Below are 18,771 nucleotides of genomic sequence, written 5' to 3'. Positions count from 1 at the left end.
TCCCACGAGTGCACAGGCTAGTTGAGAGCACAAATTAACTTGAGATTTTGAAGTGTGACTTTGAGTGAGCAGAACATCGTCTTAAACTGTACATATAGAACTGCAAGGAAAGAAACGTGGTTCAAATGTGTAAAAAAAAAAGTTACGCATTAAATTGTCCACATAGGCTCTGCTTGCTCTTCTCTCTAGACTCTGTGTTTGCTCGCGCAATGATGTTTCATCTTTCAACTCGTGCGCGTTCTACTTTTTAAATAGGATTTGACACCATACAATCCGACCTGTCAAGTTTTCGCTCTCAATTTCTCAAATTTCTCTTTCTCAAGCCTTGGTACCTTTGGGTTTGGATTTCAGGCTGATGGGTGACGGGCTTAAAGGTGGGTCATTTTCACTGGAGTGATGGACAAATTCCTGCCAGTCCAGTGTTGTGACTGGCTATTACGAGCCGTCTACTTAGCCGGCTTGGGCAATAAGTGCTGAACGACTTGGGAAACTCAGCAGCTTGATAACCAAATAAATTCTAATAGTTACACTATTTTTTACATTTAACCTTTATGTAACTAGGCAAGTCAGATAAAAACAAATTCTTATTTTACAATGACGGCCTACCAGGGAACAGTGGGTTAACTGTTCAGGGGCAGAACGACAGATTTTCACCTTGTCAGGTCGGGGATTCGATCCAACAACCTTTCAGATACAGGCCCAACGCTCTAACCACTCAGCTACCTGCCGCCCTGAGTACAATACCTTGAGTTCAGTGGAATCTACTTGCTAAAGTTAGCTAGCTAATTACTTGTTAGCCAGCAACCTTCGTCTGTAAAACGAAAAGCAGACAGTCAGCTCTAGTAAACACCATAAAACGAGTTCACTAATTGCAGGCAGGAGCCAATATTTTGGGTATTAAGCCCATGGACACATATACACAGCACATGGGGATTTTAAATTAAAGGAAGACACAAAGGAAAGAATCTGCTACCTGCTACAGTTCATGCAGTATATAACCAGTCTCAAATAATAGATTGTAAACTGAGCTAAACTAGGTTAACATGTCAGAATCAGCTTTATTCTGCAAATACATGTGCATGTACAGGACTCTATGAAATAGTGCTGCAACAATAAACAGAATATACAGACAGACGATAAACAGAATATACAGACAAAAAAAGATATAGATGCAGATTGTCTACAGATCCACATGCAGTATGTACACTATGAACACTTTAAGCTACATTATAAAATGTGCAGTTCTGGGATGATCATGCAGGGTGCATAGTCTGTGGATGAATAGTGCAAAATCCATGGATGACAGGATTATTGCAGACCAGGTGGCCGGTTGGTGAGGGCCACGGAAGAAACTGGAGGGCAGGTGGCACCCAATGAACCTCTCAGCAGACTGAACAATCCATTGCAGTGATGGAGGAGGTGAGGATGGACTCAATGATGGTCATTTAGAACTGAATCAGTACACACAGCATTCAAAGGAGGACTGAGGACAAAACAACACATTCACCAAACATTTCACTGAGGAAAACAGATTTGTTTTATAGTGATTGTCTGATTGGGAACTACCATTGTCTGTCAATTACAGAATCCCAAATTATTTCAATTTGGCATTGGAAGTTGTATTGCATACAGTCAGTAATACAGGAGTCAAATCGCATAGGGAGTCTCATCAGATCATATGTTATCAGCATGCCAGAACCATCTGTGGAAAGAGCACAAGTAGAAGAAAGATGTGAGTGCAAACAGAATAGATGTACACTACATGACCAAAAGTATGTGGACACCTGCTCGTCGAACATCTCATTCCAAAATCATGGGCATTAATATGGAGTTGGTCCCCCCTTTGATGCTATAACAGCCTCTACTAATCTAGGAAGGCTTTCCACTAGATGTTGGAAGATTGCTGCTGGGACTTGCTTCCATTCAGCCACAAGAGCATTAGTGAGGTCGGGCACTGATGCTGGGTGATTAGGCCTGGTTTGCAGTCGCTGTTCCAATTCATCCCAAAATAGTTAGATGGAATTGAGGTCAGGGCTCCGTGCAGGCCAGTCAAGATCTTCCACACCGATCTCGGCAAAGCAATTCTGTATGGACCTCGCTTTGTGCACGGGGCATTGTCATTTTGAAACAGGAACGGGCCTTCCCCAAACTGTTCTTACAAAGTTGGAAGCACAGAATCGTCTAGAATGTCACTGTATGCTGTAGCAATAAGATTTCCCTTCACTGGAACTAAGGGGCCTTAGCCCAAACCATGAAAAACAGCTCCAGACCATCATTCCTCCTCCGCCAAACTTTACAGTTTGCACTATGCATTGGGGCAGGTAGTGTTCTCCTGGCATCCACCAAACCCAGATTTGCCCGTCGGACTGCCAGATGGTGAAGCGTGATTCATCACTCCGGAGAACCCGTTTCTTAGGCTTGTGTGCAGCTGGAAACCCATTTCATAAAGCTCCTGATGAATAGTTATTGTGCTGACGTTGCTTCCAGAGGCAGTTTTGAACTCGGTAGTGAATGTTGCAACCAAGGACAGACCATTTTTACATGCTTCAGCACTCGGGGGTCCCGTTCTGTGAGCTTGTGTCGCCTACCACTTCGCGCCTGAGCCATTGTTGCTCCTTGACGTTTCCAATTCACAATAACAGCACTTACAGTTGACTAGGGCTGCTCTAGCAGGGCAGAAATTTGACGAACGGACTTGTTGGAAAGGTGGCATCCTATGACGGTGCCACGTTGATAGTCACTGAGCTCTTCAGTAGGGCCATTCTACTGCCAATGTTTCTCCATGGAGATTGCATGGCTGTGTGCACAATTTTATACACCTGTCAGCAACGGGTATGGCTGTAATGTTCGAATCCACAAATTTGAAGGGGTGTCCACATACTATATATACAAAAGTATCTCATGCAACATAAGTTTCCCCCTAAAACAATGGCATGAGCTTTGTCCCAATTAATCTCTGCTTAACTCCTCTCTATGCTCATCCTTCTCAAAACCCATTGGAGGAGGTCTGAGGCGAGGAACCTTGGGTCATCTCCTCCAATGGGGTTTTAGAAGGAGGCACGATGGTCAGTCCTTGCATCCTTAGCTCTCTCTATCAATTTGAGAGTGGCTACATTTCTCCAGCCCAATCCCTCAGCGTTTTACTGAAACAGGGGCAGGGAAAACACTTTTTTATTGTTTCAACTGCTAATTGCCACTTTAAGGAACATATAAATGAGCATACAAGTATGTTTAAGCATACATGACTGTTGGGAGTGTGGTGCCATACCTTTAGCTCCCAGGTGCAGCAGAGCTGACACACTAAAGATGAAGTTGCAGCAGATGTCTTGACCACCCTGTGGCTGTTTTTCAGAAAGTGGTAGCGATGGAAGGTGTCCCAGGTACTGTTTGTGGCCAAGTCACCTCCCTCAGAACCAGTGAAGATCTCCAGGTTCTTAAAGCGGGGCATTAGCATAATCTATAGAGAGGGCAGAACAATACAGGAAATGGAATTAGATTTAGTATGGTGTTAAAATCATTGTACAATCCATAGACATTGGTAAAAAGGTAAACAAAGTAAGGCACTGCAGTTTTTATGGAAGGTGGAGCGAAACATACTGTCCATTACCAGTCAAAAGTTTGGACACACCTACACATTCCAGGGGTTTTTTCCCTCATTTTTTTTCTACAATGTAGAATAATATTGAAGACATCAAAACTATGAAATAACACATGGAATAATGTAGTAACCAAAAAAGTGTTTTATATTTGAGATTCTTCAAAGTAGCCATCCTTTACCTTGATGACAGCTTTGCACACTCTTGGCATTCTCTCAACCAGCCTCATGAGGTAGTCCCCTGGAGTGCATTTCAATTAACAGGTAGGGGTGGTATACAGAAGATAGCCCTATTTGGTAAAAGACCAAGTCCATATTATGGCAAGAACAGCTCAAATAAGCAAAGATAAATGTTTAACACTTTTTTGGTTACTACATGATTACATATGTGTTGTTTCATAGTTTTGATGACTTCACTATTATTCCACAATGTAGAAAATAGTAAAAATAAAGAAAAACCCTTGAATGAGTAGGTGTGTCCAAACTTTTGACTGGTACTGTATGTGCTGAGATGTGTAAGGCATAAGATGAGTTGGTGACTCACTGGTCCAAACTTGGTGTCCTCTGCCTCGCTGGTGTAGAGGTCCAGGGCGATGAAATACGTAGGTAGAAGCTTGACTCCACCTGGTCAAATATGTTCTCTTTGCACACACTGACCTGTCTCCTGAGAACAACTGTAGTGAGAGAGAGGACAATAAAATGTCACAGACAAAGTTCAATTGGAGTTTAAATGTTTTAACATATTAATGTTTCATTCAAGGTAACAGTTTATTTTAAGACTGCTGTGGCTATATCAAAAGAGGCAACTATGGATAATCATTTAGCCAAATAATTAAAAACACACGATGTGGGACTGGACTGAGCCGAGCTTTAGGGCAATACTACAGTAACAGAGGGATGCTGACACTCCGATTTTTTACTTTAAAATGTATGTCAAACAAAAACCAATGATTTCAAAGTGGAACAAACCATACAACTCTATGCACAATCTGAGTCTTAGCTTCACTCTGCTACTGTGGAATTGCCCTGTACCAATCCACGCCACTTGTCAGTCAGCATGCCTGCTGTCATTTCATGCCCAACCCACCTCGTAGTAGAGAGCTATCCTCCTATACGTTTTCACTTCATCCCTTACCTACACCACTTATATTGTTTAGCAATGACTATCACATACATTCAGTATAGAACAATCGTTCTAACCAATAGATAGCAGCTGGTCATCATCCTCTCTACGTGACAATTGTCTTATGCACAATGCCTTCATTACAGCGTCAAAGAAATAAGAGGAACTCTCAGTACCACTAATGATTAAGTTACATGGGCGATTGGTGGATGTCATGGTTACCTGCAGAAAGTCCCCAGAGTGCTGTACATAGAGGGGAGCCAAGGTACCCTACTTGGAACAGAATGGACTCCTGTATCTCCTGTTTCTGTCAGCTGAGCAGAGAACAACTTCACCACCACATATTAGCAGTGGCAACGCGTCATTCAGGGCAAGTGGGGCAGAGCCTCCCAAGCTTTGAGCCCCACCTGTTTTGCATGTTATTTTGGCATTAATACGTGTCACATATCAGTTTGCAAACAATGTAAAAAAAAATAAAAAAAAAATAAATTTTTTTTAGTTAAAGCCACATACAAACAGAAAATACGGAACTTAGGGGTTGGTAATGTTCTCTAGTTGCACTGTGATTGGCTTAGTGTTCTGTCACTCATGGGGACACTACATTGCCGCAAAATCTATGGGCAGAGCTCAAAAATTCAAGCCATAGACTTATATTAGAAGTGCCCATCATTGGCCACAGATAAAATGAAACCAAATCACATTATATTTACCGCCGCTTTGATTGGACTGATCATTTCAATATTTTACTTTCAAAATCTTAGCTAGCAAGCTAGACAAGCAATCATCATCATGCATCAAGTCGGCAATCTACTGGCAAATCCTTTTCAATCCTTGTTATATGAAGAGATTATAGATAAAACGTATTAGTGCTCATCGGCCATAAACATTACACAACAAGTTGGAAATTACAAATTCAACAATGAGTGCTAAGGCGCCACTTCAGCCCCGGATTTGATCCTAGGCTGTGTTACAGCCAGCGGTGACTGGGAGACCCATGAGGTGGGCTAGAAAAGTTTGAAGACATTGGCCATCCTGTCAATCCAACATGACTTCTGCTGCGTTCCAAATAACTGGAAACTCGGAACTGGGAAATCTCTGACTTCAGTAAGTTCAAGACAACTGGGAACTCGGATAAAACTAGCTCTGACTGGGAAAATACTGAAAATAATTTTGAACGGTCATCCAACTCAGAATTCCAAGTCGGGATTTCTGCCTTTTTTTAGAGCCCACAAGAAGGACCGGCACACTACCTTCCTGTTCAGGTGAGCACAGCACAACAAGGTGAGTCCAAAAAGGTATTGTATGCTGCTGCATAAATTATGTAATATACCAGGGAGATATGTATACTGTAGCCAAGAAAGTAATACTAACTGTATGTTGTGTAGTAAGCTGTTAATAGCCCATGTGCCTCATCCTAATAATTTGATCCCATTCCTCCCTTATAACTTAGCAAACTGTTCTGACTTGATGGTGCACATGTAGCCTATAGCCTGTTTTAGAGAAATGTAATAATTGAATATTGCAAGAGCTTTTATTGTCTGCTTATATGCCCTGTTTATTTATCCAATGGTTCTGACTTGGTGTACAGGGATAATATTGTAAGAACGGCCCATGTTCTGAATTCTGTCGCTGTACATTTCAAAAGTGCTAAACACATAGTTATATTTATTACATCTGTCCTAGCTCGCTCATTAATGTCTTAATCAAAATTATGGATAGCGTGTTATTGTTCCCTTATGCCATAGTTTGTACATCTCAATTGTCAATAGAAACCACATTTGTTTAAGGAAGTCAGCCATATCAGCTATGTTTTTTAAAAAGACAGTAAATGAGGCTGAATTAACTATTTCACTGCCAGACAAGGCTCCGCTGATAGCCAGGTGTAGCGGTAGCAAGGATCACTCCACAGTGCTGAAAAGAAAGCTCTGCTGTTGGGACAAATTTGTGTAAGCCCTAACAGTAAGTGGGCACCGTTTGTCACCATTATAGTGCAATTAATGTATTGTTTAGTGTTGTGTAGTGGCTTTGTTGGCATGCATCAACATTTTAATATTTTTTTTTGCCTCACCAAGATTTACATGCTAATATCGCCACTGCATATTAGTGACAGTGAACCTGCATGGAAAGAGGGATGTAGAGAGAGACATGGTTTCAGGTTATTCTCATTTATTGTAACTGTACAAGAAAAATGATCAAACATTTATTTAAATCAGATTGTAGCTCAACGTATGCTGTAAGCAGTTTACTATACTGGCTATTATTTGGTTCAGAGCCTGACCTCTCTTGGCACCCCCTCCACTTCAATCACTGACCTCTTCCACAATGAGGGTCTTCCCTGTCTGTTCTCAACCTGCCCCCCCCCTCGTCTGCCACCCATTCATGCTGGCCTTTCAAGTCCTCCTCCTCTACTAAAATCCCCTCTCAACTTAGGTATAATGCTCTTAGTTAAACCAGAGACTGTATAGAAAATGAAACCACCTTGGGTTTGCTTAAACCACAAGATGTAACATTAGCTAGCTAATTCATTTTGTATAACATTAGTTAGCTAGCTAACGTTAGCTAGTTAGCTTCCTACCTAATTGACGTTCGGCTACCTTTCCTCATCAATAGCTTGCTTTAATAACAGAAGACCAAATAACTACTTACTATAATTTCAATATTGAAATCATCGTTGATTAGCTAGCTAGTTGGTTATCTAGTTTCTCTACTGAAAAACTGTTGAACTTACCTCTTTATTATTGTCAGTGATCGCTCACCTTTCACCGTCCCCTTTCATCTCTATGGGCAAAAATCCGGTTAGAGAGCTGTCAAACAGTGTTTGGTCCAAAAACCTGACCAATTGAGTTTCAGTAAACTGCTACAGGCTATGTTCATTGGCTAGAATTTCCCCCTTGTCATAAAAGTATAGTAAGCAGTTGCGAGAGCAAATGGATTTTGGTGTGAGATGGAGAAAAGTCATCCATGCGGGGACATGCCGTATTTGTGAGTGTGCAGTAATTTTTGAGTCTTGACATGTAGTAAGTATTTCTTCAGGCGAACATAAATCTCTACTCTTGTCACACCCTGATCAGTTTCACCTGTCCTTGTTATTGTCTCCACCCCCTCCAGGTGTCACCGGTTTTCACCAGTGTATTTTGATGCTGCCTGCCCTTCGGTACCTTTTGGACTCTGAACTGGTTTTGACTCTTTTGCCTGTCCACGACCATTCTCTTGCCGTCCCCTATTGGATTAATAAATATTGTAAGACTCCAACCATCTGCCTCCTGTGTCTGCACCTGGGTCTCGCCTTGTGTCATTATAACATTCTAATTAATTTACCGTGTCTGGCAATGCAGTGCAAGCTCTCACATTTAATTTGCATGCACCTTACCGGCCTGTGCTCGTGGGATCCGTTCTCTGCTCGCTCAACAAAATTTTCTCACTCGACTCAAGTGTTTGCTCACGCAATGATGTTTCATCTTACTCGTGCAGGTCATCTCGCGCCCATTCAACCTTTTAAGCGGATTTGAAACCATAGGAATGCGGGTCACAAAAAAAAGGGAAAAGGGGGATGGAAAAAGCCTAAATTGCACCATCACCTAATCCTGCACCTATACTTTATCCACAAAAACCCACCACCACATTCCACTACTTAGCGCTAAACAATCCTACACCAGACCCAGACAGTAGGCCTGGGAGGATGGAACCAACCCCTTCTCTCAAAACTTCCTGTAGATTTTCTGCACTAAAATCTCTCACATTCAAATACTTCTCTGCTGCTGCAACCCTTGAGCTGCTGCAACCCTCTACTCTCTTCACTGCCTCAGCACAGGAAACAAAAAAAATAGAAACAATTCCACTCCCTCATAATGCCGCCACCTACTGTACTCGAGTGTGTAGTCAATCACAGCTTACAGACTAAATGAATAAAGAAACAAACATTATGAAAAATGAAACCCTCATACCTAATCCTGTACTACTAAGAACATTTAAAAAGAGCCCTACTAACATCTAAGAAACCCCACCCATCCACCAAATCTTTCCAACCCCGCACCCTCATCCCCGTCCAACCTCAATAACCCTACAGTGGTTGCGCCACTAAAGTTTTGCGATTATGCTCCGTGATTTAGAGGTAATTTGTGGTTTAGTACGGTATCCTGCGTCACCACTTCATTGCTCCAGAGCAGCGCAAGGGGGAGTTGGAGCACTGATTATGCTTTTGGGTCCTACTGTGTCTCTAACTGACAATGAATGTGCAACATCAACCTAAATAGAAACTGATAATTGTGCACGACTTCAGTATTACTTACTAAAACTGTTGTTACAGTAAGGTTTTTATTATTTAATTTTGCTCTTACAGTAGTACTGTAGCCCACTCCCGACCGGTCACGTTGAACAGCGCCTGAGAGACCCATGAGATGACTGTAGGTTTTTGATTTCTCTTCCTCTAAAAACAGAAATAAATAATTCTAAATAACAAACTGGCTTTATTTACAAATTAGTAACAATGTCTCACCCCATGTTCAAGAATGTCCTTTTTCTCACTCATTTAATATTATTTGAAAACAAAATCATCTCCGAAATATTGCTATTTTTTAAACAAAGCGATTTTTATTATTATTAATTTAGAATTATATTCTCACAGATATATTATTAACCCTATTATTAGCAGGTCAATATATATTGCTCATGGCTCCCGAGTGGCGCACAATGGGATTGCCTTGTAGTTCTCCAGCTGTATCCACTGAAAGCACGCGAGGTTCAAAGCATGAGGGCAGGGGGCACGGGATGGGCCGATGAGCTGCGCACAGAAGACAAATTTAGCCGATGGGCAATGGAGGAGGAGGGAGGGGGGGTGGACCCTCACGCCACCACACTGGGTAGCACAGAGCAACACTTTAAGGGCCATTCCACTAATAATGGAGCTGACTAGGGAAACGTTCCCGCAGTTCTAGCAGGTAGCTGGACAATAGACTTGTCTAGATGGAGGGTAGGGGGAGAATTCTATTGTCAAATTTATTTCTAAGTCAAATATTATTATTATTATTATGTATCACATCCGACCGTAATTGGGAGTCCCATAGGCGACACACAATTGGCCCAGCTTTTCTCTCCCTCTAAAAACAGAAATAAATGTTTTGGCCTGTACCAATATTATTTTGGCCTTTATTCAGATTACAATCGCTCACGTTTGTTTTTTTTTTAAAAACAAAATAACCTCCAAAATATAGTTATATATTATCAAGTTGATGGCACAGTCATATAGCCGGCACCTACATAAAGCTGAGTGACTCACTCATTCATTGCTTTGGATGAAAATAAATAAGTACCAACATTCTTTCTGATAGTCTTTAATAAATACATGTTTTGGTTATCCTGACCTGTACACCATGTACAGTATTATAATAGCCCATTATGGGCTATTAGCAGGACAATATACCTTTACCAACACCTCTCTGTATTTTGATACTTTGTGGATGGGGCCTCCCCAGTTGCTCAGTCACCACATTGCAATGCAATGCAAAATGCGTTGCTACAGTTACCCGTGCTGGCAGCCACCGGGAGACCCAAGAGGCAGTTTTTGTTTTTAATTTAGAATCCTCCAATCCTCCATATGTAATTATTGGAAGAGAGTCACGTCATATTTTTCGATATACTGTAGGACCTACCGTAGGCGACATGAGTCTCACTAGTGTTGAGTAATGTGCTGTTAAAAGTGGTGTAGGTCTTATTTATTTAAAGAGCATATTGAAGTTAGAAGCAATAGGATTTGAAGCATTAGCCTACAACTATTTTAGCACCGCTTCATGCTGTCTGAGACAAGTATGGGGACTGGTCTTGATAAATCAATGAGATTTTTATTTTGACTGAATCTTTGTTTGGGTATTGGTTAGACTAAAATGATGGTGTAGAAATGTTATGCTCTTAGTGTAACCTTTATTTAACTAGGCAAGTTTGTTAAGAAGCCTACAAGGAACCCCGGTCTCCGGCGTGCCTGCTCATGACACAGGGATTATTTCGCTAAATACTTCCGATCATCATGTTGTACAGCGCCATATTTTCCGTTACATCCTAACGGAAACCCAGAGGGTTTTTCGTTTTTCTTGGAATATAAACACCATAATATTAATTAAATGAATCCCAAACTCTAAAAGTAATTGGAAAGGTAGATACAAATTATTTGTGACATTGTGGTTACAATAAAGAATGTAAACGAGATACAAATAAGATGCTGTGTTTTTATTTACAGTAGTGATGGACAGCTGGTGGCATTTTGAAAACAGGTTTTCAAACACTTGTTGCCCGATTATCAGGACAATAGACTCTTTATAGCCCGGCTACTGTAGGTGTGAACATCCCCCTACCTGCAATGTATTCAATGCTTAAATTCTCTGAAGTGTTACATTTCTAACTCAAAATAGTGGTACAAGTATTTCTTCATCAACATCTTTATGCTTTCGTTAATAAAATAACTAGAAAAAAGACAATAAAAATCTAGATGGTTATTTAAACTACATTTTAGTTGCACTTCCACCACGCTCCACGACCACGGGAAAACCTTGCTGAGATGATCAATGTATTTGTTGCATTGTAGTATCGTCAATTTCTCTAGCCAAAACATCTTGATGGCCTCAAAAGTTTGGACACACCTACTCATTCCAGGGTTTTTCTTTATTTTTACTATTTTGTACATTGTGGAATAATAGTGAATACATCACAACTAGGAAATCAGTTAAGAACAAATTCATATTTACAAGGATAGCCTACTCCTTCCTCCCCGTCGGGGAATTGAACCTGACATGGCGATTATTTAGCTAAATAGCCCAGCACTGTAGCCCACTCCCGACCGTCACGTTGTACAGCACCATATTTTCCATTCCATCCTAATGGAAACCCACAGGGTTTTTAATTTTTCTTGGAGTAGAAACACCATAATATTAATCAAATTAATTAAGCAACATTTCTTAAAATCAGTCCCATATGCTATGTTTGTACAAAAAAAGTTTTAAATTCTCTCATACAGCCACTATTGAAGGCTATCAAATGATTCTCAAAGATGCCCTCTGGTGGTCAAACTAGCATAACGAGCATTAATGTTACCAGTGGTTGACACTTAAATAATGTGCCATAGAATTCTGCGGCACCACACAAGCTGTGCTGCAGTATGCTGCAACTTTTAAAGGATGAACCACTTTCCCTCTCTTCCACATACCGGTACTTACAACATGTAGCAGTGTAGCATCAACACATGCTACACTGTTTCATCAACCACACACTACAGGTGTACATGCACCATTGACAAGCTTTCCAACCAGATGTAATGATGAGTTCAATGTACAATCTCCTAGGTGCAACCAAGCAAACACCACCTCTTCCTTTAATCTGACCTTCGAATCTTTGTCAACCGACCTTTATTTGGAGGGCATTTAAATGCCGTCCCTTGGGCTCGCTGTCCCACCTCTTCTGCCACACATCTATCTTTCCAGGTCATACTGTCTGAACTAACTTGACTGTGTATCAGGGTTCCCCAAATGTCTGCATATTTAAATAATTATTTAGTTCATAAACTAGTTATGTAATTGTTAGTCCTGTTAAGGAGCTGTACCATTTTGAAAAACAACCACTTCAGGCTGCCATGACAGTCATGTTGTTTTATGTCATTTCAAATAGTTATAGTGCACAGTAATAATGGTTGGTGACAGGATATGTGGTGTTATCAGAAAGCCCCCCCAAAAGGAAATTAATACAAAAAACGATGTTTGTCTGAAGCTGAAAAAGACAGGATATTCAAAAGCTAATTTGACCTATGCACTATCAAGGCTTTTCAGGATTAACAGCTTGACTACTGCTAGAGTATTGTAGCTTTATTGATCTACTAACATTGGATGGGTTGATTAGGAATCAAACATACTCTCAAACAGCCTAATACATACTCTCAGAGTAGGTTTACCATATAAATGTATTTGGTAATGTAAAGGTATTTTTTCATTTAAGACACACATGAAATCTGCCATTTGGGAATCTGTTGAATGTTCCTAATCTTGATTGAAAAAAAAACTATAATATTTTACCTTTTATTCAACTAGGCAAGTCAATTTTTATTTACAATGACGGCCTATCCTGCCCAAACCCTAACCTGGATGACGCTGTGGCAATTGAGCGCCACTCTATGGGACTGTCATGCTGAAAGACCCAGCCATGTTTCATCTTCAATGCCCTTGCTGATGGAAGGAGGTTTTCACTCAAAATCTCACGATAAATGGCCCCCTTCATTCTTTCCTTTACACGGATCAGTCTTCCTGGTCCCTTTGCAGAAAAACAGCCCCAAAGCATGATGTTTCCACCCCCATGCTTCACAGTAGGTATGGTGTTCTTTAGATGCAACTCAGCATTCTTTGTCCTCCAAACACGACGAGTTGAGTTTTTCCCAAAAAGTTATATTTTGGTTTCATCTGACCATATGACATTCTCCCAATCCTCTTCTGGATCATCCATATGCTCTCTAGCAAACTTCAGATGGTCCTGGACATGTACTGGCTTAAGCAGGGGGACACGTCTGGCACTGCAGGATTTGAGTCCCTGGCGGCGTAGTGTGTTACTGATGGTAGGCTTTGTTACTTTGGTCCCAGCTCTCTGCAGGTCATTCACTAGGTCCCCCCGTGTGGTTCTGGGATTTTTGCTCACCGTTCTTGTGATCATTTTGACCCCACGGGGTGAGATCTTGCGTGGAGCCCCAGATCGAGGGAGATTATCAGTGGTCTTGTATGTCTTCCATTTCCTAATAATTGCTCCCACAGTTGATTTCTTCAAACCAAGCTGCTTACCTATTGCAGATTCAGTCTTTCCAGCCTGTTGCAGGTCTACAATTTTGTTTCTGGTGTCCTTTGACAGCTCTTTGGTCTTGGCCATAGTGGAGTTTGGAGTGTGACTGTTTGAGGTTGTGGACAGGTGTCTTTTATACTGATAACAAGTTCAAACAGGTGCCATTAATACAGGTAACGAGTGGAGGACAGAGGAGCCTCTTAAAGAAGAAGTAACAGGTCTGTAAGAGCCAGAAATCTTGCTTGTTTGTAGGTGACCAAATACTTCATTTCCACCATAATTTGCAAATAAATTAATGAAAAATCCTATAATGTGATTTTCTGGAATTTTTTCTCTTATTTTGTCTGTCATAGTTGACGTGTACCTATGATGAAAATTACAGGCCTCTCTCATCTTTTTAAGTGGGAGAACTTGCACAATTGGTGGCTGACTAAATACTTTTTTGCCCCACTGTATTTCTATTTGCATATTTGTTGTGTAAAGCATTACTACTCTTCACTTGTGTTATGAGGTATTCATTGAAATCCTCAAACATAAAGGCTGAGTGGGCCCACGAAGGACCCCAGTGTACTACGCTTTGGCTTAGAGGCAGAAGTGAATGAACATTGAATGTAATGTGCACTTCTCCGTACAGTGACGCTACACCTCCAACAAAGCACACTAATGCCTTGTGGGCGTAATCGATCTGCCCTACAATTATTTCAGACCCCAACAGAATGCTTACTCCCTCTATCAGCAAAGCCCAATGAGAGTGATACATCTGTGGGAGTATGGCTTTCAGGACTGGCAAGCTATAGTAGAGAAGCCAGTGCTGCCACTTGTGGGCTTTCTGGAATTTTGCTTTCAGTTACTGATCTTGGAACTCAAGCAATACTATCTGGAGGTTTTATAGACAGAAGATGTCAATTATCTGGGTTTAATGTACCATAGTGTGCATAGCTCTTGGAATCAATCCATAAAGTGGCCATCTGTGTGCACACTCCAAGTAACACCCAGTGCATGTAGTCAGGGACCATTCCATTGATGAAATCAAACTTAGGTAAACCCAAAATGGCAGATGAGCCCTTTATGCCCAATATAGTTTGGCCATCAGTCATAACTATTTCTCTTATCTCCACAGTGGTTTGGTGATCTCTGTCGTTCGGTTTCTTATCTAAACATGTGTAAACCTTTGACGTTCAATTTGTGTGTTGTATCCCAGAGTGAAGGCAAACTATACTGGGCATAGTATTGGTCTTGCTACCGCATCACAAACATAACATAATGAGAGTTGCACATTCCTCCACAAAAGACTTGAAATAGCAGGTCGTATAGCTTTTTGGATCCAAACCACACAAAAGCACATGCGTATCTCTTTTTTAAGAACAAACTCTTATTTTCAATGACGGGTCTAGGAACAGTGGGTTAACAGGCCAAAACCTGAGAAGATTCCATGCAGGTAGTGCCCTGTCTGACAATTTGTTGTCCTTCTAGGGCATCTCTATCAAAAATACAGCATCTCTGCTGTAACGTGACATTTTCTAAGGCTTCCATTGGCTCTAAGAAGGCGCCAGAAAGTGGAATGAGAGCTCTGCAGTCTCTGGGCGAAAAACAGCAGGAGTGTTTGTGAGTGGTCAGGCAGGGAACACTGACACTGGAGCGCGCATGCACGAGAGGACTTCATTTTTTTCTTTCAGTGTTTGAACAAATACAACGTCGCTTCGAAGTACGGTAATGGAATATTTTGAATTTTTTTGTCACGAAATGCGCCGGCGCTTCACCCTTCGGATACTGACCTCAACGCACGAACAAAACGGAGCTATTTCAATATAACTATGGATTATTTCGAACCAAAACAACATTTCTTGTTGAAGTAGAAGTCCTGGGAGTGCATTCTGACGTAGAACAGCAAAGGTAATCCAATTTTTCTAATAGTAAATCTGAGTTTGGTGAGGGCCAAACTTGGTGGGTGTCAAATTAGCTAGCCGTGACGGCCGGGCTATCTACTCTATATTGCAAAATGTGCTTTCGCCGAAAAGCTATTTTAAAATTGGACACCGCGATTGCATAAAGGAGTTCTGTGTCTATAATTCTTAAAATAATTGTTATGTATTTTGTGAACGTTAATCATGAGTAATTTAGTAAATTCACCGGTAGTTTGCGGTGGGTATGCTAGTTCTGAACATCACATGCTAATGTAAAAAAGCTGGTTTTTGATATAAATATGAACTTGATTGAACAAAACATGCATGTATTGTATAACATAATGTCCTAGGAGTGTCATCTGATGAAGCTCATCAAAGGTTAGTGCTGCATTTAGCTGTGGTTTTGGTTTTTGTGACATATATGCATGCTTTGAAAATGGCTGTGTGATTATTTTTGGCAGGGTACTCTCCTGACATAATCTAATGTTTTGCTTTCGTTGTAAAGCCTATTGTGAAATTGTACAGTGTGGTTAGATTAACGAGAGTCTTGTCTTTAAAATGGTGTAAAATAGTCATATGTTTGAGAAATTGAAGTTATAGCATTTATGAGGTATTTGTATTTCGCGCCGAACGATTCCGCTGGCTGTTGACTAGGTGCAAACGTCCCACCTTGCCCAGGGAGGTTAACCAATCAGCATTCAGGATTAGACCCACCCATTGTATAACATGCATTACATGTCTAATATTATCATCAGAACGAAAACATAGCTCATGCATACCCTGATTTTCAAGAATATATTTCAGTTGATCCTTCAATAGGACATTGATAAAGAAATGTCCTTCCTCTAAACAGTTTTTCACTGTTACGGACGAGGACACACGTGAGTGTTTCTTCTTTAGTTTGTGAATTGCCAAGGTACTTTGTACATACTTTGCAGTAATGATGACATTCAAGTTGATCTACAAAACCAGCTAGTGGCTTCTCTAAAAAAATACTTGCATGCTGGAACTGCACTTGTCCCTGCAGAATGTAATCGTAGAAGTGTCAGGAAGTCTTCCACCAACACACCAGTAGTGTCTCGTCTCAAAGCAAAGGAGAGAATCGAGATGTGACTCGGATATCCTCTGTTTCTTGAGGGACACTGTCCTACAAATGACAGGAAACAATATTATACGTTTTATGTAGGTTGAGTTTGATTTTAGTTTTCTAATACTACATTATAACCTTGCTTTGGTGTACTGTACTTTGCACAAAAAAGAAAGAAAGCCACAACACACATGACAGAAATATAAATGAGAATGATGAGAGGGAGAGGTGATGAGAGGGAGGGTAAGAGTGTTTACAGTAGTGTGCATTTTGTCATTACTTTGTTTGTCTGTCTTAAGTTAAATAAGTCAGTTAACTTTGATTATTTCATGTCATACAACTTTATTTAATTAGCTTCATCTACTGTCTATCACTCACCTGGGCCCATGTGAACCGTGTTGCTATTTTACCGGTGTTTGGTTTGGCTGACAATCTCATCAATATCCTTGGTAAGAATGAAAAAAAACGGATGAAAAGCATGCCAATAATGTTATCATATCAAGGCTTTACTCTGTCGGGTGCTCTCGTGATTTGAAAAACATGAGAGAGAGAGTGTGAGAGAAATAAAGAAATGTCCTTCCTCTAAAGAAGTGTGAGAGAAGGAGAGAGAAAGAGGGGGAGAGGTCAAGAGAGAGAGAAATAAATACTAGTTGACCCTGAGGTAATACCAACATATTTTACTATTTTGGATAACATACAATGATGTATAATGCCAATCTACCAATGGGCCACATCAGAGACCTTATGTTATCATATCAAAGATTTACGCTGTTCTCACTCTTGTGAAAAACATGAATGAGATGGGGGGGTGCAGAAAGAGAGAAGGGACAGGGGTATAAAAAGAGAGAAATTAATAAAACAGACAAAGAGAGAGAGATTGAAATAGAGACAGAGAGAGACTGGGAGAAATACTAGCTGTACAGGAGTCTTATGGCTTGGGGGTAGAAGCTGTTTAGAAGCCTCTTGGACCTAGACTTGGCGCTCCGGTCCCGCTTGCCATGTGGTAGCAGAGAACAGTCCACAAATAGGGTGGCTGGAGTCTTAGACAATATTTAGGACCTTCCCCTGACACCTCCTGGTATAGAGGTCCTGGATGGCAGGAAGCTTGGCACCGGTGATGTACTGGACCGTACTCTCTATAGGCTGTCTCATCATTGTCGGTGATCAAGCCTACCACTGTTGTGTCATCGGCAAACTTAACGATGGTGTTGGAGTCGCGCCTGGCCGTGCAGTCATGAGTGAACAGGGAGTACAGGAGGGGACTGAGCATGCACCCCTGAGGGGTCCCCGTGTTGAGGAACAGCATGGCAGATGTGTTGTTACATACCCTTACCACCTGGGGGCAGCCTGTCAGGAAGTCCAGGATCCAGTTGCAGAGGGAGGTGTTTAGTCCCAGGATCCTTAGTTTAGTGATGAGCTTTGAGGGCACTATGGTGTTGAACGCTGACCTGTAGTGAATGAATAGCATTCTCTCATAGGTGTTCATTTTGTACCGTTGTGTGTAGTGCAATAGAGATTGCATCATCTGTGGATCTGTTGGTGCAGTATGCAAATTGGAGTGGGTATAGGGTTTCTGGGATAATGGTGTTGATGTGAGCCATGACCAGCCTTTCAAAGCATTTCCTGGCTACATACGTGAGTGCTACGCGTCGGTAGTCATTTAGGCAGGTTACCTTAGTATTCTTGGGCACAGGGACTATGGTGGTCTGCTTGAAACATGTTGGTATTACAGACTCAGACAGGGAGAGGTTGAAAATGTCAGTGAAGACACTTGCCAAATTGGTCAGCGCAATCTCGTACACGTCCTGGTAATCCGTCTGGCCTTGCGGCCTTGTGAATGTTGACCTGTTTTAAAGGTCTTACTCACATTGGCGTGATCACACAGTCATCTGGAACAGCTGATGCTCTCATGCATGTTTCAGTGTTACTTGCCTCGAAGCGAGCATAGAAGTTATTTAGCTCGTCTGGTAGACTCACGTCACTGGGCAGCTCTCGACTGTGCTTCCCTTTGTAGTCTGCAATAGTTTGCAAGCCCTGCCACATCTGACGAGCGTCGGAGCCGGTGTAGTATGATTCGATCTTAGTCCTGTATTGACACTTTGCCTGTTTGATGGTTCGTCGGAGGGCATAGCGGGATTTTTTATAAGCTTCCGGGTTAGTCCCACTCTGAAAGCGGCAGCTCTACCCTTTAGCTCAGTGCAAATGTTACCTGTAATTCATGGCTTCTGGTTGGGATATGTACGAACGGTCACTGTGGGGA

The 18,771-nt window shown here is 41.4% G+C and overlaps 1 protein-coding gene and 1 long non-coding RNA gene across 9 annotated transcripts in view; both read right to left on the bottom strand.

The window, feature by feature from the left end:
• LOC115152405 (membrane-associated guanylate kinase, WW and PDZ domain-containing protein 2) overlaps positions 1-18,771 on the bottom strand; it is a 325,515-nt gene that overhangs the window by 153,957 nt on the left and 152,787 nt on the right. The gene's annotated exons all lie outside the window — the stretch shown is intronic.
• LOC115152408 (uncharacterized) lies at positions 1,455-7,875 on the bottom strand. Its single transcript, XR_003867478.1, has 6 exons — positions 7,447-7,875; positions 6,787-6,833; positions 4,941-5,032; positions 4,140-4,269; positions 3,269-3,457; positions 1,455-1,702 (listed from the first exon to the last, which is right to left on the bottom strand). It is a non-coding gene; the product is annotated as an uncharacterized LOC115152408 (long non-coding RNA).

Source organism: Salmo trutta, chromosome 17 (genome assembly GCF_901001165.1).
Source record: "Salmo trutta chromosome 17, fSalTru1.1, whole genome shotgun sequence".
In the NCBI taxonomy this organism is placed as follows: domain Eukaryota; kingdom Metazoa; phylum Chordata; class Actinopteri; order Salmoniformes; family Salmonidae; genus Salmo; species Salmo trutta.
The sequence above is the reverse complement of the archived record's forward strand: the minus strand, read 5'-3'. Positions and strand labels throughout refer to the sequence as shown.